The following is a 25,263-nucleotide window of genomic DNA, read 5'->3' as shown; positions in this document are numbered from 1 at the left end:
AGTTGAAGTCCCTGCTGTTCTGCTTTGCAGGATTTATGTCCCTTTCTGCTTCTTATCACTTAATTTCTTTTTAAGACAAGGACACCTGCCTGGAACAAGGAGGCAATATGCCATTAGATTCCCAAAATGGCCTCTGCTGATAAATTAAGTTACTCAGTAATTACCCTAGCTGAAATTTCCACAAAGAAAGCCACATGAACAGTTGAGAGATTTTGTTTTCTTTCTTTCTCTCTTTTGTTCTCTTGTTCTCTCTTTCTCCCTTTCTTCCTTCCCTTCTTTCTCCCATTTTCCTGCCATACTGATACAAAGTCACAGAAAATTTCTCAACAAATCCAGCCCAGATTTTCCAGCCCAGCAAGTATTAGGTTTTCAGCACTGCGCTCAGATTCAGGAAACAGAATTCACCAGCACAAACCCCTTTCAGTATGCAGACTTCCACAATGACCTTTCTGTGCAACGCGTGCTCCATATGTCTCAGCAAAGGTGAGGAAGGACAGCTACCCTGATCACGAATAGTGTTTTCTTCTAAGACCCATAGGTGAGGAAAGATGATTGGAGTCAGCTGTTGGCTTTGGCATGTTTTCCTCAGAGCCATTAGCACTGCATCACCTGAGCCCTGCAGCCAACAACAGCCTGCTTGGCTCCAGCTTCTGCATTCAGCTTGGGGCTGGAGCCGGTGTGGGCTGATGAGGAAGTTGAGATTCAGTCCTGGTAGCACCAAACCGTCCTTAGGGACAGGAATGCACTTTGGGGATTGGTGGAGGAAGCCAAGCACTTGCTCTAAGCAAGCAAAATGAAGAGCTCTGTTTATTTTTCCTCAAGGTTGTTATACATAAATCTTCACAGAATACATTTATTTATTTATATATTATTTTAAATCTCTGGTAGGCTGTCCCTGCTGCTGCAGAAGGAAGGTCAGCAGCCTCTCCTAGACTATATGTGTCTTTCCTCTCCATGAGTGCCATACAGTCCCTCAAAGAAGAATTTGTGCCAAGTCTTATCCCCCGACACAGTGCATTTCTCCAGCTTTCCCCACCTTATTATAGCCAGCCAGTCAGACACCTTTGATGCACAACTGAGCATTTCAGAGAACATCTCCATTTAATCCCCAAAGTCAGGGCAACCTTACAAAGTAATGCCCTGGTTTGATGTGGCGCTAGAGAATATGCCTCTGACAGATACTTCAGGAATGACCAAGAGGCACAAAGTGTTCTTTGGAGCTGAGTGATAAACAGAGAGGGGGGCAAGACAAAAAAGGCAGCTGGAGGATTATGGTGTCTGTGTAACATAAACACTGCTGGGTGGAATACTTTCTCTCTAAGAAAAGAGCTTTGAGGGCATAAGACTTTTCTGCCTCTGTATGAGAACAGGAGGTTACCGAACATTGTATACTTAGAAACTAATCTGCAATTTAATGCTGATGGGCAGTATGATGCTGCTCACTTGAAAACCCAGGTATTTTCATCTAGCATGAAAGGTGAGATCATTGCTTGCTCTGTGGTGATTAGTAGGGAAATAAAGCACCTTTGTCAGTAAGGGGCTATTTGCTGGAGATGTATATACATTCTCCCAGACTTTTGCAGACCAATGTGAAAGCATCTCAACAAATATTTATCAGCTAACTTCTGACTCTGGAGTTTTGTGTCTCCTTTGAATCACTGAAACTGTCACCTGGACAAAAATATGAAGCTAGAATCTTTATGTTCTCCATTTTACTGCCTAAAGAGACCTTTTACAAAATGTGCTTAACACTCAACTTCAGTGAGAGAAGAACGGACCTTTAAAATCTTAGATCTTTGCTTGTGACTGAGAGGCGTTTTAAGACCCTTTAAAAGAATAGTAGTAAAGGAGATAAAAACCAAAACAAAACAAAAAAACAAAAACAAACAAACAAAAACCCAACACAGTAGTTCTTGCTTTTTGCCATTGCATCTTCACTGAGTGTCACAGGTTTCATGGTTGTTTTCTTCCAGCGAGTAAGTTTAGAGACCAGGAAACCATTTTTAACTCCCCTCTGTATTCCACAAAGCATCACCAACATACACAATATTCACCTCTTCCACTCTCACGAGGAATGATCCCAGCCTAGAACTCACCAATTCCAGCAGTATGCTTGAGTATTACCTGGCCCAAGCCCTTACTTCTAGTCTTTAAACAAAATCATCTCAGACCTTTAAAACAACAACAGATCTTCCCATAGCACTAAAAATAAAATCTGAGGAATAAAAACTGTATTACAGGGAAGATTTTCTTCCCAGAGTCTGTTTTTCTTTACCTCATTGCTATTCCTTCTGCAGGAGGCTGAAGGGCTGTGATGAGGGACTGGAGCCCCTCTAAAGAGCATGGCATGACTTTTTAGAAAGAGCCAGCATGTACTTACAGTTCTGGTACAAGACAGGCAAAGCGCATAGCAAAGTAGGCATGCAAAGGGTAAGGAAATGTTCTTACTGAATGAAAATTGTTCTTCAGTTCCTGCATTTAGGAGTGGAGTGTCTGAATCTTAAGTTTCTAAAAGACTCTTCCTCCAGCACTGCTCTTTCACATGGCCCTGTGTTCCTCTCCTCATTCCTAGTGTTTTCATGTTTTTCTTGAGGCAGAAGCAGATATTCATAAAGGGGATACAGAAGGGAAGGGAAGGGAAGGGAAGGGAAGGGAAGGGAAGGGAAGGGAAGGGAAGGGAAGGGAAGGGAAGGGAAGGGAAGGGAAGGGAAGGGAAGGGAAGGGAAGGGAAGGGAAGGGAAGGGAAGGGAAGGGAAGGGAAGGGAAGGGAAGGGAAGGGAAGGGAAGGGAAGGGAAGGGAAGGGAAGGGAAGTTGGTGTGTTTATACCACAAACAGTATAAATGGTGTGTTTATAGCACGAACAACGTAAACATGTCCCCCTTCCAAATCACTTCTATCAAAACTTGCAGTCCTGTTCCTTTATTTCTGGAGGGGAACAGAAATCTGCTTCATCTCTTTTTCAGTACCATAATATGTATTTTTTTGTGTGTCAAGTCGTGGGCCTTTATTATCTCTTGGAACCAGTAGATAGATATCATCCAAACTGCATTTGACCCAGCAATATCAATATCCTCACTCTTTAGTCCTACTAGCTATTTCTATTCCTCAGAGATTTGTTCTCCCCTGAGGAGGCACTGTGGATTATGAAACTACATCCAGACCTTTGTGTCCAAGAGAGACATCTTAAAGAGATCCTCTTTTTCATCTGGATCTTTTTTTGTCCATAGCTACAGACTATGGTATTAGATTAGAGAGATTATACTTTGCAAACATGGATCGGTATAAACTGGTATACCCCAGTTTATTAAAATTATACAAAATACTAAATATCACAATAAGACAAGAAAAATATCAGAAATGTCACAAAATTTATAACATGAAAAGATAATTTCAACAAAGATTCATAGAATAACCTTGGACTGAAAGAACCTCTGGAGGTCTCCAGTCTGACCTGCCACTGAAGGCAGGACTAGCTGCAAAGTTAGAACAGACTGCCCAGAACATCATCCAGTTGAGTTTTGAATATTTCCAAAGACAGAGATTTTCATGTTTCATGCTGGTGATTGTTTCAGGCTGGCTCCCTTTCTCCCCAGCAGATGTCTGATGCTCCTGGAATCCCAGCCAAGAATTTATCAATGTCTTGTTCAACAACAGAAACATTGGACACTCAGATGTAGACAAACTTATATCTCAGAACTGGAAAAGTTCACACACCCTGAATATTTGATTGAACTTCTGTTACATGCTGCTCACCAAAGGTCTCCAAAAACTGAACTGATATGTAGACTATAAATACAGATTGCTTTCTAACCATCGATGGTTTTCCCTGGGAAGTGTTTCAATTTTCTTTCCTGTTTCCATAGCAAGAATCATAAGAAAAGGGAGACAGAAATCATCCACAGCAATTTACCAGAAGTTGCCCTGAACCTTAGATGACCCATTTAGCAGTTTTGACTCTTGTATTGCTGTCTCAACTTCCATGTGTAATTTTCCATACAGGAGATGTACAGCTATCATAACTCCAATTGGTAGAGGTCTTAAAACAGTGCTTAAAACTTTTGTTGAATCAGAAGTAACAGAAGTAACAGCCTGAAATTATACATACAATAATCTATGTTAGCATAATAAAGAAATTGATCCTGTGTTATTGTGTAGAATTTGGACTTTACCCACAGTCAGTTAAGGTTAATTTATGATAAGAAACTGAAAAATATGTCAGAGTAGTTTAGTAATGCACTGTGAAATAATAACTGGCTTGACTTCATTAAAAATAAATAAAAAAAGAAAAAAAGAAAAGACCTAGCCACAGAAATATTAAATTCCTTATTTAAAAGACCCATACCCAGACAACACAGAGCATTAGCTTTCAGGAATGAAATTAGACAGAGACAGCCAGATAAATATCTGCCTGTCTAATGCCTTCTAAAACTGTGCCTGCCTCCAAGTCTCAAAACAATCCTTAAAAATTGCAAATGGATATTCAGAGTTCAGAAACAGAAATTTTACTTTTAGATGGATGACTGTAGGGAGTCATTTAAAGTTTGTTGTTTGTAACTTTCTTTGGATCAAACAAACTGTGGCAAACACCTTTTGGAGGGTCAGGGTGATCCAACTACTAGGAATAATTCAGCGATACCTGGTATCACTGCTGTGATATTTCTGAACGGACTCTTGACTACTGGGTATGGAACAGCACCAGACGACAAAGCGTTAGTGTTAAGGTAATTCTAGGAAATAGAGAGATGATTGAGTTTAGTGTGAAAGGAGACCTTCAGGTGATGGGAGCTGGAGCACGTGACACTGGAGAAGAAAATTAGGAAGAGTGGTTTCTCCAGCACATGAAACAGACTTCCAAGAGCAAGAATCATCCTACAACTACACATATATACCATGTGGATCTTTCCAGTAGCTGGCTTTAGACACGGTCTACCCAGAAGCTGTATATTGGATCCCCTCGTCTCCTATTGCTTCATGTACACATGCAAGCAGGTCTCTTAGCAGGCCCCCAGATCTCATGGTCCCTGCAATAGCTGGCTTGGACCTTCTCATCCCTCCAACAGCCAACTCGCCAGCCTCAGGGCTCTCCAGTATTCAGCCTAGACCTGTGGTCACCCCAGTACCTGACTCCTAAGCTTCATAGCCTTCTCACCAACCATCCTGGCTTGTTAAATTGCAATCACCCACACAACATACTCATGCTCTTGTCTCTCCAGTTTCTGCCATCACAGAGACACCTGTGGGGTGATTCTGGTTGCCTTATGGGGTCTCCACAGACACATAGGAACACAGAATAGGTAGCCCCTCGCCAGGGAAGTATGTAGAAATGATGTTTAATGAGGAAGGCAGTAGGTAGAAATGAAGTTTAATGAGGAGACAGGACAGACTGCGCTGATGTGAACAAGAAATTCCAGGCCAGCAACCTGCTTATATGTGATTGGTCCCACTTATCTCTTTATCCTTCTATTTTCCAATGCTTTTTTTCTCTTCAAACCACCGAATTCTCTCCTTCTTCCCTCTTTTGGTTCCTCCCCTAAACACCCAAAACATTCTTGTGCAATCCCCAAATGCTCTTCCCCTGCATCCCATAAGGAGTCCCCCACTTTCCCAGTCTGTGAGGTGATTTGGGGAACATCTAGGACTTATTGGCTCATGAGGTGTTTGTCACCCCCAGGCCATGGGGTTAAGGCTCTCCTGGGGCAGCCTTGGGAGCTGCAGGGGCCAGGGGTTGTTTCTCTGGGTAGGTTATTGGGGTTCATCTCCTCTCTGTGTGTCTCTGTGCTCCTTCATGCGTGGGGAATGAACTGCTAACCACATAACCTAATGGGACCCCTTAACAGTGACGGCCCCCTCACCTACCCCCAGTTACTTAAAATTACAGTCCTGGCTTTTCAGATGTGTGAAGGTTTTCAACATCACAGTTTCTCCATGTTTCTCCCTCTCATTTTATCGACTGCCAGAGAAGCACATTCACCCAGTTCAATTTCTCATATGGACTTATGCTCTTGAAATACCTCTGTTGGAGACTTCTCTGGGTGAATTGCCTGAAAGCTGCTAAAATTAAAAAAAAAATAAAGGCGAGAAAAAGAAAGAAAAACCTAAAAACAACTAACCTAGCAAACAAACAAAAACCACAACAGCAAAGATCCTGCAAACACCTCCAAGCTGCTGTCAGACACAATAGCATTTTCCACATATTCTCCTTGGCCCAAAGACAAACACCACAGAGATATTATTATTATAATGAATTATTAAGTTCCTTCATGTTGAACTCCATGTTGCCAGAAAGCTTCATTTCAGCTGAGTCTTTAAATTCTTTTATCCTTCAGCACACACATATTTGCTGACTTGTCTTCTGTGTTCTGCAGAGATCCCCCCAGTTGCTCCCTGGAGAAGCAAGCAGCTCCTGATTGTCATCGTAGCAATCTCTTCTTTAGGTTGCAACAGCCCCAGACTCACATCCCCCTTGGCCCTAAATAACCACCAGTTCTTGCACATGCTGTTGCCAGTGGGAAGAGGCTGGGAAATGTATAATTAATGCAGATATCTCACTTCCCACACAGAAAGCCAACATGGTGTCATTGCTTCCTAAAATCCTTTCTGATAGATGCCGGGACTGTGGGAGCAAGCAAACAAAGCAGGCAGCTGAGGCACCGTGTAGAAGGGGCTGTGAGGATCCACGATGCAATAATGGGGTTGTGAGGATCAGACACCATCTAGGCCAGATATCCAAGGAGATCTTTGACCTTTATTCCCTGAATGAAGTCAGATCTAGAAATGATCCTGGAAAAAAAAAAAAGAAAAGAAAAGAAAAGAAAAAAAACCCACATATATAACTGAAGGATTTGGGACTGAGTATGAGCATGAGCTTTTGGTAAAATAACTTTTGACCAAGCACTATTATATGTTCTGGCTTTTTATTTTTTAATCCTTTACCTACTGACTAATAACCCAGTGACACATTTGTAAAAGATCAGCCCGTGTAAGATGGCTTATAACATTTGAAGAATGGAGGAGAAGCAGCCAGATAAGCATCTGTTGAGCTAAATCCTCATTAGGTACTTTCTGCCCCTGAGCCTCAAAGCAATTCTAAAATAAACCAGGCAGGAATCAGCAGAGCAGGGAAAGAAAAACAATTCTATTTTTAAGTGGATAATTGAAATGAGCCACCTCAGGTGGTTTGAAGTGGTTTAACAAAGTCTGATATACAACCCTCCTTCATGCTGCTTACCCACAGCATAGTCCCACCAAATACCAAAGTGATGAACTAGATGCAACACAAGGCAGTCTCCAGGATGTCTTTCGACCAAACAGCAAAATCTTTAAAGGGGGTTATAAATAAAATCAAACTCATTGCTTGGGCTCGCTGTGATTCTGCTTAAGTTTTTGAACTTCTCTTCACCCAGTTCCTTATGAGTTCTTTGTAAAAATTGAGCCACAGCTACTGTCACCAAACACGAACCCTTACTGTAGCTCAGGGGATGCTAAAGTAGAGAAAACCATGGGGAGGGAAGAAGGGGCCATATCTCTTCTCTGTTAGGCTATTTGATGGTGGACCAGAACTTCATCTGCTTTAAATTGGAATGTCCCCACAGACTGGAAAAGGCCAGAAGGGCCCTTGTGATGGAGATCCAGCAGTGTTACTCAGGCTAATTGGGTGACAGAGCTGCCTGCCCCTGCACGGAGCCATCCGCTGTACAACAATTTGCAGCAGGTCAAAATGCTGACACGGTGTTCTGACTTTGCTCTTTTCAAGACTGAACTAAAAATAACAGCTTACTGCCACATAAAATGCATCCAAAGACCAAATGTCTGTGATTCCGGAGGATGCAAATTGCCAGGATTTACTCTGTTTGCATTACGCAGTCTGCGGATCCCCAATGCCTTTGATTTGCCCTCCTTTCTGAACTTTTCTCCTTGTGCATTCCACTATGCACCCTGCCCTAGGTTAATGCAAATGTGGTTTGAATTTATTATTTTTAAAAGTACCAAACTAGCCTGACCCAGCACTGAAACCCATCTGTGATCAGCTCATAGCTCTGCTTCTTACTTGCTGTGCACGCGTGGCAGATGTCTCAGCTTTTATTTGAAACCTTCCCTTTATCAGCGCTGTTGGCTACGCTTACAAGCTCTGCAAGACAGAAGCCGTCTCTTACTGGGTTTCAGCATCACATGGGGTCACAACCCCTGATAAGAAACTTGACCAATTCCTGTATTACATAAAATAAATTTTCCAGGCCAGTAAAAGGTGATATCTGGCAGCATAAGGGTGCAGATGCTCTCCTCAGGTTGAGTAACTTGTGCCTTTTTCCTTGGGTCATTTCTCTTTCAGAGATGTGTTACACAGCTCAAGAAGTAGAAAGCCATTTGGGGTTTCCTCAGACATGCAGGAGGATTTGAAAGCAATGTTGGACATTTTGTCTAACACTTTCTTGAAGTGAAAAATGAGTGCTTTCTGTTTTCCATGGGAGAGATTTTGAAGCATTTTCACAGCACATCAGTTGTGAACTTCTTCACTGTCTCACCTGGCCCTACAAGACAAAAGCCTTCAAGTAGTCAAGTAGATTAGGATCATCAAGAGAGTCTAAAGGAGTTACACACTCACTTATTTTGCAGCATTATTAGCTCTTTTGATGCTAGGGAAATGACTTAACTGTGTTTGAAAGACCTTGTTTTGAAAGTGAGAGATGACACGGCTCACAAGGGAGGACACAGACCTCCCCTCCCAAGACTGAGCTCCTTAGCTTTTGTTGGATGCACCACTGAGTTTAATTAAAACCTGGCTTTATGTTCAATTTATGAGGTTTGTCTCCTTCAATTAGTGACACACGAAGCTGTAGAAGTCACAAAGCAGAGAAGAGTGCAGTCTAGGAAACATCATTGCTTCTTTTACTATAGGTGCAATGAAGCCAAAGATAAATTATAATGTACAAATAATAAGACAATATAAAATTGCAGCTCTTACCAAGCATGCATATATTTACAGATTCATTGGGCTTCAGATGGACGGTAGCCTAAGGTAATTTGCTCTTCTCCATTACAATAACAAATCTGTGCTTTATATCCTTTAATGGAGCTCTGTAATTTATATATTCTTCTATTTTTCCTTTCTTTGTTACAAAATAAAATTAACATTTCCTTTATCATTCTGTGTTACAGTCACCACTGTACATACAAGATATATGGGATCACTGTGTGTGAGTCTGTGCATATTCATACACATATATACTGTTATGATAGATTTGTATGTTTTTTCAGCATTTGCAAGCATTAAAATCGGATGCACATTCTTTGTTCCTTAATTTGTATGAATACTTGAAGTCTTACATTTTCTATTAGAATTTACCTCCAGATCATAGAATGTTGGCTAATCACCAAACTGCTTGTGTTTTATCAGTCACCTCAACCTGTAACTGCAGACGTGGCTTTTAAGCAGGCTTCAGCCTCAGTACTGGAGTTCAATGCTTTAGCTAAGCCTCTGTGTTCTTTTTTTTGAGGGGGACGAAGTAGTTTGCATCCCACTCCAGTCAAGGGAAATTTTCCAAAATGTAAAATGTCCAGGAATACACAGGAATGGAGAGGTTCCTCCTCAGGGCCATGCAGACAAACTTCTTACAGGACATCTCTGCAAGGCAATTCTCCAAAAGAGTTATGCTGGTGCATATGCAACCTGATCCTGCACACAGGCAAACTGTTTGCAGTGCCTCTGCTAGGTTGAGCAAGTATATTTTTCAGTAAAATCCCTCCTCCTGAAAGCTGTTGTGAATTAATTGGTTTATTCAAAATCTTCCTTACTTTCTCCTCCAATGGCTTATAATCCTTTTTCACTGTGGATGGGAGCTTGAAGTCAGCTGAAGATTAATTTCAATTTTTAAAATTAATCCACCTCTGATCCAGTTGGAGGAAGCTGGTATATGCCTTACAGTCTTGGTTGAGAAGTTACTGTTCAGGCTACTTTCCTGAAGTTCTTTTGTTTTCAGGTGTGCTTCTGTCCCCCGATTTTATTTATTAATATGTACATATATATTTAATGTCTGTTCTCCTGTATTTCAGCTTCAGGACATGTCAACCCAAGACAATAAAAGCAAGAAAATGGGAGTTTAAAAGAATAGCATATTCCAGAGCTTGTGTCATAGGACACCCTACTGCAGAAATAATTTTGTGCTATGTAGACCCAGTTTAGGAATATGACCTTATTATAAGGGATCCCAGATTGTACTTGCAGGGTTTAGCATCTGCATTTGTCTTGAGCCTATATTTTGCATTTAAAACACACAATTCTGGGAATTCACAAGGAAAATGAGGAAAGGGCAGAAATCCCTGTACATGTTCACAGTTCATTATACATTCAAACTTCCTTTGAAAGTTTATTTCATGGAATAATAAGCTGCTAAGCTTTCCCAGTGCTCCCTGTCTCTAAGGCCAGTGTACAAGCAGTTTCCCAGCAATTATGAAGAAAATGAAGAAGTTACACCAACCTGAAAACTTCAGAATGACCTCTAAAGAAACTCCAAGGTCATACAGGATGGTCTTTTTGTTGTCCCACCCTTGTTATTCCTAAGAGGAGACTCTTCCTTATTAATATTTATTTAGATGGAGATGAAGCACAGCAGTTATTTCATCACAGGACACAGAGTTTACAGCGTGCGTGTTAGAAGAGGTCTCTGAAAATATCCTTTATTGTTGATCATACCCAATTGTCAAACAGAAATTTAGGTGCCTCTGGTTTTCAGGGATGCAGTCATGGAGCTCTAAAAATAAACAAGCAAACAAAGAAAACAACAACAGGTTATCTGGAGTGGGGCTATTCATTACAGGTCGCTTGTCATTTTTTATTTCCTGACCACAGGACTTCATCATTCAGCCAAGAAGCAGGCACGACATGATAAAATTAAGGCACAAGTTACTTAACAAGCTGATGTTTCAGTGGCGTGTACTGAATATTATCAGACCAGATACTCCTGCTGTTGCAGAGAACTTACAGAGGTGAGATGTCAGGCATCCCCAGGCTGGTTAGGCTGGGTGGGCCTGGCTTTCTGATGGCTGTGAGCATGGGGGGAGACTTCTTAAGCAGCATTTGTTATATGCATGGGCCCTTTCTCTATGCCTGACCTACTAACTTCTGTCGCCCCTTTTGTCTTCACAGCAATTTCACGTGCTCAATGGTGGCTGAAAAATACAAAAGGTAAGTTAATTTCCAAATGAATCCCCAACTTACCATGCCACAACACCAGCTGCAATCAGCAGGCAGCTGTCTCCAGCCAGGTTTAACTGCCCTGCATGGGAAACATGCAGCTGAAGAGCTGAGTTTCAGGATTTGCAGTTGCCCTGTTTCAGCACAGCAGTAGGAACCTGCTCCAGCTCTGGAGCTTTGCAGTTGAGAAGCTGAATTCACCCATGATCATACAAACAATTACTCATATAGTTTAATGAAAGAAGTTTTACTTTGTTTCCCAGATGCTGTTCAAGGCAGAAGGACTGTACTCCACCTCCAGAAATTTGCACATGGTGTATTCACTTGAAAAGAGCCATGTCTTTAAAAATGGGCACCTACTGATCTCCATTACCAGACATGAGCAGTCAAGTGGAAAATATGATTAGTTGCCCTCATGCAATTGTGTTTCCCCAGAAAGAAAGGAATAACATCTCAGATGTAACTTCTCTCTTGCTATCTTGTTCTGGAGGAGTGGAAAAAAAACAGCAGAAAAAAAAAAAAAAAGTTAAAAATATTAAATTCAAAAGTCAATGTAGAGGAACGCTTTTCCATTTGATGAACGTGTAGGTGTAGGAAAACAATTACAAGAGGACACATACAGGTCAGGAATAAAGGAATGTTCAAGGAGGTTCAAAGATAGGATATCCTGCAGTATTGTAGTTATTGCAATCTTTTTTTTAAAGCAGATAAAGCAAGGGGTAGTGAGAATGTGGTCAGATTATTTGACACCCACTTACCCCAGGACAGCCCTTGGAACCTATTGGCAAATCAACTGGCAATAGTCTTTGAAAGTGGTTTCTGGACTTGAGAGCTCATAGACTGAATCACTCAGTTCCCTCCATCTCCCCCTATCCATACACACATAGCAGCAACGACAGAGCTTTCTCCCTCCCTTTTGTGCTCACCTTGGTGCCAAAAGCCTCACCATAGCTAAACAGAAGCAGAAAATCTTTGTGCAAATCTGTGTCTGAGAGGACTCTGAATAGAATAACAATCCTGGGCTTTGTCTGCCAGGGTGCTCGAGGGTCTAACAGAATCCAAAGGCTCTCAGATGCTAATCACAGTCATTCAGCTTGCAGGATCATATCTGAGCAAGAACCTGAAATTGCTCATTTAGGTGCACAATTAAACTGTCAGTCACAGAGGATGATTCAGAGGGAGGAAAATGCAAACCTGAAAACCGTATCTCCTAGGGTGCCAGGCACCTTGCAAAGCAACCTGTCAGAGCAAGAGATCTCGAGAGCTCAGCTGGGGCAAGGTGATGAGTCTATTGTGAATGGAGGTGCTATGTTTGACAGTATTGGCCAAGGGCAGAGAGCAGGAAGAGCAGAAATTCCTGCACCAGCCTTAAATTCATTGCTGAGGCTTTGTGCTCCCTCTGCCCATCGTGCTGGTTTTCCTGTGGTGGTAGAGCATGGGACTTAAAAGAGATGTTGTGTCAAACCACAGGCTACCAAACAGCAAAGAGAGCATCCAACATGCATCAAGGCACAGCCGTGTGACTCAGTTCCCTCCTGTTTTTCCAGGCAACTGTTTCATCTAATATTCCACCTTCTCTGTTTCCCCCACCATCTCATTTTGATCTTTTATGTATGACACCCTTTCTGATGATTGATTGGAGCTATTCTCGCTTTATCAAATTAAAGAAGGAAGAAAATACAGCAAGATTTAACCATCACCCCTTGCAGAAGGCTAAAAGAAACTTCCTCTAGGAACATGAGAAAAATAGGTGTGTTAATTCACTAAAGCGGGGCATAAGACATGCTGATTGACAAAGAGCTTTGGTTGTATTTAGTACAGCAGGCTTTCATTTTCTGAGCATAGAAAGTCAAATATCTCCCAAGCATTAACATTCCTAAATTGATCTTTATTTGTCTGTTTGTTGTTGTTTGTGTGGGATGAATTTCCTGTGCCTTTTCATCAATATTTTCATTTTGTATGTGGTGTTTTTGCAGGTAAGGTCCTGGGCATTTATTTTCACCTTCCCAGAGGCACTGGGTCTGTCAGGAGTGAAGAAACAAACATGTCTGGTTCAATGCTGCTGAAGTCAATCAGAGATCACATGGAGGACTGAAAGCTTCTCCATCTAAAAACAAAACAAAACAAAACAAACAAACAAAAAACACACACAATGGAGATCCTAAACTCTTAAAGTCAAACAAGCTATGGGGTATTCTGCAGAGAGGGATTTTTCCTCCTATTATTCAGGTCATTGCACAGCAAATTGTGCACAAATGAAAATAAAAAAAATCAAGCAAACAGGAACATTAATCTCCTCTATTGAGGAAGGCCCTGAACCAGAGGAGGATGAATCAGATACCACTGTGTTCAATACGAGGCAGACAGCAATTTATAAAAGCCCACACCACAAGGAACAGAGTCAAAGAGCCCAAAGTAAGGTCACTCCGTGTGGGTGGTCAAACCTGCCTCCTCTCCTAAACAGCAAGATGATAAGTACAGATGTCTCTTCCTTCTCCCAACTTTTAGAGAGAGCAGATTGGGAATCAACAGGGATGACAGCTCCCCATTCTGGGGAGAAGGAGAAGGGAGGAGTTTAATTTAAGGATGAAAGCCATACCACACCATTTGCCTTCAAGAAGAGAAAACAGACCTTGGCTCTGCTTGTGTTACTAACAAGTCTAAGATGCAGTTTGACTGGGTGCTACAGTTTCACAGTCAGATGGGAAATGGTCCTAGGTCTTCCCATCCCCAAGTTCAGGGTAGCCTCCTAGGATGGTTTTCTCTAATGACTGCAAGGACACATACATTTCACATTTTGACAATCAGCTTTCAAGCATTGCAATACCTTTTAAACACCTACAGGAGAAAGTTCTGATCTTTTCAAACTTTTTTTTATATCCAGGATGGGAGGTGGAGGGGTACTAGATGTTGCTGTGTGGCGGGAGAACAACTCATGACCTTCATACTTGTTTGATAGTGCCAATTACTTTCTTTTTTTTCCCCTTTAGAATGGCCCCTTATTATACAGTAAATTGTTTCAGAATAACTGGCTAATACATATTTTTCTGGAAATCTTATGAGTAAGTCTCATTTTTTAAAAGTCAGGCAGGCATTTAAGAATCTGAGTTCCACTGAATTTCAAAAAGATGAGAGACTCCTGAACCACTTCAGCATACTTAAATGCTTAAGTTTAAAGCCTACTTCATAGCTTTAATTCTGCCACTTCTGCACTTCTACCATTCCTGGAGTTATACCTTGCTCAGTGAGCATTCAGAGCAAGACACAGTTATAGAAGCAAAGAGGAATTATTCTGTACAGATAATTGGGCTGCATGTGCTGAGATTTGTGTGCTTTAAAAAAAAAACAAACAAAAAAAACACATACAAATTGATTACTGACATCAAAGTATTACAATAATGATCAAGCATAGCAGGAAATACAAAAATCACAGCTTGAATACAGAGAACCCATAAACTGCCAACTATGTAAAAATAACATTATGACATTATTTAAACAATGTAATACCAGAGTGAAAAACTATAGTAACTGCATTGTGACCTTCATCACATACCATTGAATGCAAAAGGAAAGGTTACAGTGTTTGTGTGTTTCATTTCCCCTGATGAAGAAAATCAAAATGTCAGCCAATAACTCAATAAAGTGTACTTCCAGAGAGATATTTTAATAGAATAAATCATTAATTTTTCAAAGTAAAGGGAACTTCAGCTGTAAGAAAGCCATCTGTATTAGTTCTTATTTACTGATGAGCAAGCTGTTTGCTTTTTTGTCACATTGCATCCCCCAAGGCACTGAATGCCAATCAACAGCACTTAATGTTTAAGTTATATGAATAATGGTCTAAATTTAGCTCAGTAAAAAATAATTCAGATATCCAGTAATGACAAGCTGAGAGGTGAGACCTGAAGAGAACTAACAATAATTCTGTACAGACCCACACTTTCTTAGTTTAAGATTTAGGGAATTCACTGAGGCTATGGACAAGCATAAAGCTGTCATAAAGGATGGGCTCCCCCCATGGCCACAGCTACCATCAGCTACCTAAATGTTATGCAACTGTTTATCCATCTGCTTATTTCTTTGTAGCCATCTTATCCCATGTGAGATGGGGTAAGCTATGTGAGATGCCTTCAGGAGGTGCATTGGTCTTTCTCCAGTTGGCCACAAGACCACAGACCTGAAATTACATTATATTAGTCCAGTTTATATCCATGATATCCTACTGTAAACTCATAACTGTTTCTACTGTTGTAATTAGTCAATCTTTTCTGCTGATGCTACGGGTAAACCCAGTGGTGCTATTCATGCAGCTGTCCCACAGCAACTTGACTGATTAAATGTGAAATACTATAAAGCACAGGGGTTTATGTAGGAGTGTGGATGTTTCAGGTTTGGGGATGAGCACAGAGAGATAGGATTTATTTATTTATTTTCCACCACCCAGCTGAACTGAAAAGGAAATGGACAGGAAGAAAGAACCTTTTGAGCTCATTTTGAAACATTTTGTTTGAACTGAAATTAAATGTTCCATGAATTTGAGGGGATTAACACAATTATTTTTTATGGTCAATTTTCAGTTCAAAATGCCATTCTCCAAATCAAATAGCAAAATGTTTTGCTTGGCAAATCTGATTGGAGCACTTTGCTAGACACGGTTTTCCACATTTTTGAGGCCAAAGATATTTGCTGAATTTGACCAGTGCCAGTAGATTTAGTTTCTCTAATCTTTATTTTCCAATAAATATTCTAGTTTGCTGAAATATTGTAAGAACTAAAGCCAATGTTTGCAACAATTACAGCTTATATAGAGGGTAACAAAAGCACTAAAAATTGTTTGTGAAGACATAAATCTGCTGTAGTTTCACAGAAGCCATTGGCTTGGGATAAGTGAAACAAAAAACAAAATGGCTCTATGATAATGCTCAGCATTAACTGATGAATGCTAAAGCACAAGCAATGTGCTGTATCTCTGTGTTTCTTCAGGCAGAAAGTGTGAGCAGACCTTTTTGCTCCTACACTTCATTTTCTCGAGGGCTATAAAATTGCAATTTATCTCCAGAATAAACCTACTCTCTGAAAAATGATTTCTTATTCACTTCTTTATATGAGGTATTAATACCTCTTACTAGCTGTCACCTTCAGCTTGCTGAGCAATCAATAATTATGGCTCTCTTTACACATTCATTCAACAATAAGCATCTATAATGAATGGCAGTAGCAAAGGTTGTTATCATTTGAGAACTCCCTATAGAATCAATTTTAAATATTTTAATTCCATCTTCTCCCTCTCCTTCTTCTGTATAGCAGAGGAATGTTTCTATGGCTGATGGTGATGTGCTGGAATCCAAACAATGTCTTTCTTGCTATTGATGACAACAGTCATGGAGTGGGGAAATATATTTCAAATCCTTCCTGAAATACTTTAATGAACACCAGTGCGGGCAATAGGAAAAGGCTGTCCCAGTGCTTTCATAAAGTCATGTAAGGAACATAGAAATGATGTCTAATTAGACATTTGTCCATGGAGGTTTTTCTAATTAATATCAGTGATTTGCTCAGAATCAGTAAATGCAGTCAAGCCTATAAAGACATAGGGATTACTGATGGTTTAACAATACATGGGTGATTTTAAAACCTCAGTGAGATTTGGGTCCGTTCCAACTCTCATTGAAATCAAATATTTCCACTGAAAGAAGAGTGGCCATTTGAAATTCAAAGGCTGCAGAAGACACTGGGTTGCCTAGATTAATGAGGTTCATCCATTCATCTTATTCTGATAAGAGAATTAACTGACTGGGCAGATTTGCTCTGAAGAAGATATCTGACAGTGAGTGTCATTTTATACCATGGTGAAGGTATACAGGTGTCCTGATGCCAACAAGTGAAAACAGAAAAGCTCAATCTTTAAATATAAAATCAGTTCATACGTATAAAGTAATTAAAAGTGCTATCACGTCATCACAGTCTTTCCTAGCTGGAAAATGTGTTTTGCAAAATCACATTGTTCTCAGTGACATTTGCACAGGTTATCTCATTTTACTTCTTGCTTTTTTCAGTCCCAGTGGTTTCCTATATTGCCCCAGGAAAGATGTTCAGCCATCTGACTCATAGAACCTGCTGTGGAGTTTGACCATCCAAAAGCATTCAGGGGTTCCTCCAAACTCCGAAACATATGGGAAAGGCATGCACATTTGCCTTAAAAAACACCATGTATCACAGAATCATAGAATAGATTGGGTTGAAAGGGACCTTAAAGATCATCCATCTCCAGCTGCAGCCATGGGTAGGGACCCCTCCCACCAGCCCAGGCTGCCCATAGCCCCATCCAGTCTGGCCTTGGGCACTGCCAGGGATGGGGCAGCCACAGCTCCTCTGGGCAGCCTGGGACAGGGCCTCACCACCCTCCTAATAAAAAAACATCTTCCTAATATCTAATGTAAACATATACTCCTTCATTTTAAAGCCATTACCTCATGTCCTATCCCTACACCCCCTGACCAAGAGGCCCTCCCAGCTCTCCTGCAGCCCCCTTTAGGCCCTGGCAGGCCGCTGGGAGGTCTCCCTGGAGCCTTCTCCTCTCCAGGCTGAACAACCCCAACTCCCTCAGCCTGGCTCCACAGCAGAGGTGCTCCAGCCTCTGAGCATCCTCGTGGCCTCCTCTGGACTCACTCCAACAGGTCCCTGTCCTTATGGTGCCTCAGAGCTGAACACAGGCTCCAGGTGGGGTCTCACAAGAGCAGAGAAGAGGGGGACAATCCCTTTCCTTGCCCTGCTGCCCATGCTGCTGTTGGTGCAGCCCAGGACATGTTTGGCTTTCTGGGCTGCAGGCACGCATTGCTGGCTCATGTTGAGCTTCTCATCCACCAGCACCCCCAGGTCCTTCTCCTCAGGGCTGCTCTCAGTCCATTCCCTGCCCAGCCTGTATTTGGGATTGGGATCGCCCCAGCCCAGATGCAGGACCTTGCGCCTGCCCTTGTTGAACCTCCTGAGGTTTGCCCAGGCCCACCTCTCAGGCATGCCCAGGTCCCTCTGGGTGGCATCCCTTCCCTCTGGTGTGGTGACCACACCACACAGCTTGGTGTCTTCGGCAAACTTGCTGAGGGTGCACTCAATTTCACTGTTCATGTCACTGATAAAGGAGTTAAATAGTGCCTGTCCCAATACTGATTCCTGAGGAACACCACTTGTTACTGATCTCTGCCTGAACATTGTGGACATTGACCACAACTCTTTGAGTGTGACCATCCAGTCAATTCCAGATTTGTCAGGCATGATCTGCCCTTAGTGAAGCTATGCTAGCTGTCACCAATCACCTCCTTATTTTCCATGTTCCTTAGCATAGTTTCCAGGAGGATCTGCTGCATGATCTTGCCAGGCATAGAGGTGAGACTGACTGGCCTGTAGTTCTCCAGGTCTATCTTTTTTCCCTTTTTAAAAATGTGTGTTATGTTTCCCCTCTTCCAGTCAGTGGGAACTTCACCAGACTGCCATGACTCCTCAAATATGATGGCTTAGCAACTACATCCACCAGTTCCCTCAGGACCCATGGATACATCTCATCAGGGTATAGTGTCACTATTTTTCATGTCAGATGGAGCTGAGTCTAAATTAAACTTCTAAAGATTTCTATTCAGAGGGATGGGAGGAAGAAAATTTGCCTTTGTCATCGGAGAATAGCACAGATATTCTGACCTTAAACTTGGCTGTTTTTTTTTTTTTTTTTTTTCACAGTGAAACCAAGGCACAGTCAAGCGTGAGACTTGGCTATGGATAAGGGTTTACAGCTGGGGAACCAGCCAGCACTGAGATATCATTGCTACACGGTACAGACACCTTCCAACTTCTACCCTTGAAGCTGGAGATATTCCCCATTTGCATTTGGTTGCAAGTAAAGGTGACAGCTGAGTTTAAAAAAGCATCTCCGATTTAAGTGCTATCCAGGCTGAAACTATGCCTACCTGCAGGGAGGTCTTGGTCTTGGGAGAGACACAATGAAAGAAACAATATGCTTAGCAGTCAAGTCCTAAGTAAAGCAGTAAAAAAAAAAAAGTCATAAAAAGCATCTAGCAAATGACATAATGATTGAAATGGGCTTTTTTTCCATCAACCATACAACTTTTTATGTAGAAATAATGATAATGGCATTCTTATGCATTTTAAGCATATGTGCAGAGTGACGCACCCAGCAGGTAAGGGCCCTGTTATGACCTATTAAGTTAATACATCAGGATAGGAAAATGAAGATGAAGAGCATCATGATGAGGATCAAAATAAGAGCTCTTCTAAGGAGTTCTTTCACCTGAGTCACTGGCCTGTTACTTGGCTTTTCAAATAGCATTGATGTGGAGTCAATAGTAAATTTCTGTAGAGAAACAACAGCACAGAAACGGGTTGTGGGGACAGAAATGTCTACTGGCACAATTATGACTACATGGGGTCTGTTGGTCAGATAATCCTCCACCAAAAGAGCTGAAGCCTTTAGTATTGTTTTCTTGCAACAGCTACAAAGCCCATGTTCAGAAGTACCTATTAATTTTGATTGTAATTGTAATAAAATGTGACAGGGTTGAAAAAAAAAAATCATTTGTTCACAAAGTTAAAATTGAATACATTTTCACTTTCAGAATTAAACATTTCTCATTTCTCGCCTAAGCTTTAGCATATTTTCTGTAGTAAATTTATGGCTGTAAGACTGCTTTAGCTAAGAATTACTGGAAGTGAAAAGTAAAGCTCTCTATCCAGCTAGTGCCATGAATAATGTGTGCATGTACTTTTACATATACCCATGTGTGCTGTTGTCAATTTTGGACATTTCAAGATTTATGAGATGTAAAACGCAATCCCCAAATGTTGGCAATTCTCACTGAGAATAAAATTCAAGAGTGAAAATTGTATGTGAATGACAAAAAAAAAAAAAAAAAAAGAAAGATCTTTATCAGGGAACATGCTCAGGAAAAAGTAATTTACCCCTTAGCCTTTTCTATGAACTTAGTATCTTTATTCATATAGGGTCCTTAGAAGTTGTCTCATTTTTCCTGATAAAAAAGGAGAACACACACACACAAGACTCATGTAAGGGAAGATTTTTTCTAAATAAGGTTTTAAAAACATCTTTTAACCAGTAACCACCCATTACCTCCTAATCCTTTTGGGGAACAGAAGTGGTACAACATGCCTAAGCCCACATGATGCAAATGGCTTTCTTGTCACAATTCTGGTTATTAATATAAATGTTGTATAACTACAAATAACCACTATATCTGAATGAAAGATAGCATTAGTGGGAGCTAGGATGCATATACACTGAAAGTTGGTTAAGCAAACCATATCAAAAAGCTTACCTGGGTCGAGTAAGTGCAGAAGAGACAGCACTGTGGAGTTAAACTGAGTAAGTTCAAACCACGTCTCTTCCACATATATAATCTGTAACCTCAGAAAAATAATTTAGTTTCTATGTATGTTACGCAACTAGTTATACATATATGTATATGCATGTATATATATATTAACTTAACTTAAGTTAATATATATATTAACTTAAATTATATGTCTACAAACAGTACTTTTCAAATTGTGAAACGGAGATAGAGACAATTTCTAACTTCTACCCTGGTCTGTTTTGGGCCAAAAAAAAAAAAAAAAATCAAACAAGGGTTCAGGGATTCATATCCTAGTTAGCTCTGTCTAACTATCTGCAATGCTAAGGTTTGAGGCTTAAATGATCCAGGCCAAAGTCTTGCTGTTATTTCATCTGTATACACTTTGGACACAGACCTTGACCAAAGGCGCTACCAAGAGTAGGAACAAAAACAACAGAAAAGGATTGGCTTCTCTTCTAGATGCCGCTTGTCTGTGCTAACATGTAAAACACCATTGCATAAAGAGAACATGATTCAGTCTGTAGAGTCTGGATGCCATGGGGAAATCAGATGGGAAATACCAAGAATGATATCCAAGGAGAAGGCAGTCTGGGCTAAAACAAAGTTACACATCTCAGCTATTCTTGGTCAAATCATAGCGTCTGACAGGAGAGATGTAATACAACCATTTTTGTCTCTTTAAACCAACAGCTTTCAAGTCTCTTTTTTACATGAGCTTTCAACTCTCCTTGGAGAGACAACCAAGAGTTATAAACGTGATATGTTTTAAGCAGTTTTTGGTGAGGACATCAATTTAGATGGGATAGTGCTAGTAAAATATTGTACATTAAATTATAATAAAACCGTCTGAAAACAAGTCCAATCAATCTGAGTTCTCTTGCAAATACATATACTTCCTAATAAACAGATTATCTATTTTCTTCAAAGATTATTTATTTTCTTCAAAGATCTACCCATATAAAACCCACACATAGCAGCAGGTTTTAAGGTAGACTTCAGACCAAATATTCAATCTTCAGGTTCCTAAGTTGAATGGAAGAAGTTAAAAATAAATATTTAAGTAACAACGTAAGGCCACGGGTGCTTGAGGAATCCCATCTTTCAAACTTATAAGGTGGAGCAAGGCATTTTTTGCAAGTGCAGCACTGGCCCCTTCTCATGTTCTCAAATCCCAAATCCTGCAGTATCATGGATTTCACATCTAGCCAACATCTTTAATCAGCCCTTTGAAATTATCATAGACTTCTAAAATAGGAAGATGTTAAATGCTAGTATCTAATACTATATATTTTATTCCCAATAGGCCATGACTGCCTGAAATAGCTGCACCCTCCAAGGAAAGCAAACAATTAGCCAGATAGCCATAAGCAGAATTTTGCACTGAATTTTCCATTTCCTGGCCTTGGAGCTCTCTAAATCAGTGATGCTTTCTAATCTGGCCATATCAACGTTTCATGTTCTTAGTAAAACCTAACACTCTCTAAACCTCAGAATAGCTAAATCCAGTTAAGTGGAACAATTCTAAAGAGGATTTTAATGTTTCTTTAAATTTGTTGTATTTATTTTTCTTAAACTGGTCCGGTATTTTATGTGAGAGGGGCAGAATACTTGTTTATTAGCAAACAGATTCTCATGTTAGTTTATTTTCCTGAATAAAAAGGATCTCTCTTTGGTATTATTCATATCGCGTATTTGCCCAGACATACTTTCCACTGTGCTGAACACAACGTTAAAGTAGATTTTTTTTTTCTTATGATATCAGAAGTATATTAATGAAAGTCTTTTTGCAGCTTCCTTTGTGAGACACTAATGCATGCTCTTTCCTTATCAGATTGGAACCTCTAGCGGCAGACAAATAATGAAGTGCTTCATATATAGGACATCTTTTACGTTTACCTATTTGAAGCACTACTACTTTAATTTCCTCAAAAGAGACGAAAAAGTCAGAAACAATCCAAACTAAAAATAAAAAATCAATTCACAAAAAGGCCTTCATAGACAGCATAGCAGCTCTAGGAAGATCATAGAGGTGATTGGAGGATATCTGGCACCATTTTGAGCTTTGACATTTAGAGATGACTTTCTCAATAGAAAAAAAAAAAAAATTATTTAAAATAAAAATTAAATAGAAACCATTTCCAGTTTGTACTTAAGGAATGAGTGGACAGCAGGTCTGGTCCAGCACCAAGGCCTTCTAAGCAAGCAGGGCAGAGCCCCAGGTGAGCAGCAAACTCGAGCACCAGGTTCAAGTATGGGGCAACCACTGTGCTTGCACTGAAAGAAGAGTTTAGTAGAAATAGAGATAAGAATGCACTTGGGACTGTGCAGGGTCTCAATCCCAAGTGATTGGGATTGGACAAAGGAGAGCAGTCTCAGGGAGCAGCACACTGAAGAGCTGAGCTCCACCCAGCAGCATCGTTTTCCCCAGTTACATCTAGGGGAGCAGAGTGAATCCAGAATTTTTAACTGTTGCCCAAAAAATCACATTGTTTTGTGAGCAAATTTTAGCCTTGGGCAGATTGTATAGGAGGGTGTAAGGAAGCATGTGGAGTTTGTTTAGCAGAGAGGCAATCTTTAATCGTGTGAGTGGTGATGGTGGGGAACACTGGTGAGAAGGGAGCCTAGAGGTGGCTAGGCTGGGCTTTGCTGTGAAAGGCAGCAGCTTCACAATGCTTTGTGTGAAAAAATCCACGTGTCCAATTAATTTAGCACCAGCCCCGCTTGCATACACAGTCCACAATTTTAACCTGAGATGCAAATAAAGGGTTCCACACTCCCCATTGAATGCCGACACTCAATTTCTTGTGCTGCTGGTGGACTCGGTTTGTAAGAATGCAAGGTCAAAATGAAGGGTGTGGGCGTATTGCTCCAAACAAGCATCAAATGCGCTAACCTCCAGAGCATAAAAATGAGAAACCTTGACAAAAAAGATTGAAATAGAAGGAGCAGGCTGCAGATAGATTCCACTTTACCTTTACAAATGCAAAGAAATTTCACTGCCATTCATACACAACAAAGAAAATAATACCCAGGTGAGGATCTACATATTTTTTTTACACAACAGACAATTTTTACTCTCAGCAGTCTGCTTAAGCTTGACCTTAATTAACATAAAATACATTTCAGGCAAGTGTAGGTGGACAGAGAAAGGGCCTGGGTTAAATTCTAAGTTGTCCCTAATAAATACCATCCTGGGGTCCTGCCCTGAGCCATCTGGATGCTGGTTGCTGCTGTTCCTATTTGCAAACATTAACTCAAATGGCTGAACAAAGCTATGCTTCACCAAGGGAAGAAAATTCCAGCAGGAAGACAAGCAGGCAAATAAGTGAAAATGACCAATGGTTTTCTGGAGTACAATAGTATTTTTTTTTAAAGCTTTCCTTTCATTTTGAGGTGAGGCAACTGCCAGCCTGCTGGCTGTGCCTCTTTCTTGGAGTAACTTGGTGTTCCACTCAGGGTTCCCTGTTTCTACCTCTGTCCAGCCAGCTCTGCTGGATAGATAATGAACATCTTCACCTACAGTGAAGACGCAGCTGACATAATAGCTTGAGGTGCCCATGGCTGACCCTACATGGCTGTCACTTCACTAGTTTTTCCATTGTTTCCTGGCTTCTGTTCTAAAAAGGCCACATGCAGAGGAGATTCAGCCCGTGCTACCCTGTGAGGATCTTGTGGAGGGTCCTCTCCATGGTTTTCAAGCCCTGTTTACCTTAATGCAGCAAACTACAGTCTTAGACTAGGTTGTCCACAACCCCACAACCTGGGCATGCTTCTATATAGTCAGTTCCCCATTTACTTGTTGCTTTACTACATCTGTCACTTGTGGCTCAGCTTGACTCTTTTTTTTTTTAAAGGTGTGCTTCCCAAATACAATAAAAGTAACTCACAAACTAAGTTTGTCTTCCTTTTGGGTCCCCCCCCCTAACAGACACTGATGGGTCAAGATCCCCCTGCTCAGGACTGCCGTCCACCTCTGGGGTCTGGTCTCATCGCTCAGGACTTCATTGCCTCACTCTTGTTCAGGGATGCTGCATGGTGTGTGTTCATAAAGCTCTCCTTCTCCTTTCTTCCAGCAATAGTTTCTCATCTATTTTTTATTGACATTGCAGGACTGCCAAATCTGTTCATTACTTATTTAAGTGCTCTTCACAGTGTGATGACATTTGCCAGCTCCTCCCTTAAACAATTACCTTGATATCTTTATTGTTTTCTGTCCCCAGAGCTGCTTTCATGGTGCTTAATGTAAAACCATCCTCCAGCCACCCCGCATAGACTCAGCTTCTTGTCAGAATCAGTGACGAGACTCTGAACCATAATCTAGTCCATTTTTCCCCACAGGTGAAAAATCTCTGTCCCTGAACCCCTCATTATCCAAGACTGCTGTGGTTAAACAGTATCACTGCTTCCATGAGTAAACCAGGCAATTCTGGGGCTCTGATGTAACTTGCAGAGGGGGCTGTCTAGGAAGAAAAAAGTTTCTGGAGGATTTTTTGGCCTCCAATACAAGCCAGGCTGGCCAGAGCACAGAGGTGGCTTCACCACCCAGATCCACCCCCATGGCTCTCCTGTACACCTTTTGCTCCAAATGCCTTTGGTCTTTTGGGATGTATTAAGGCATGACAGTCAATGACTTAGAAATGCACTGATTTCTTTTTAAGGAAACCGCCCAAATGACCTTTACTTTTAATGTT

The 25,263-nt window shown here is 40.9% G+C and overlaps 1 long non-coding RNA gene across 1 annotated transcript in view; it reads right to left on the bottom strand.

Annotated features, from left to right (window-relative positions):
* Positions 1-9,352: 9,352 nt before the first annotated feature.
* Positions 9,353-25,263, bottom strand: part of LOC137851645 (uncharacterized) — a 31,449-nt gene continuing 15,538 nt past the window's right edge. The window contains exons 2-3 of the long non-coding RNA XR_011093316.1: positions 10,981-11,167; positions 9,353-10,749 (exon numbers count right to left, since the gene is read on the bottom strand). This is a non-coding gene — a long non-coding RNA (uncharacterized lncRNA). The remainder of the gene's footprint in view (positions 10,750-10,980; positions 11,168-25,263) is intronic.

This window comes from Anas acuta, chromosome 2 (genome assembly GCF_963932015.1).
Source record: "Anas acuta chromosome 2, bAnaAcu1.1, whole genome shotgun sequence".
Lineage (NCBI taxonomy): Eukaryota > Metazoa > Chordata > Aves > Anseriformes > Anatidae > Anas > Anas acuta.
This window is presented reverse-complemented; position numbering and strand designations above follow the sequence as displayed.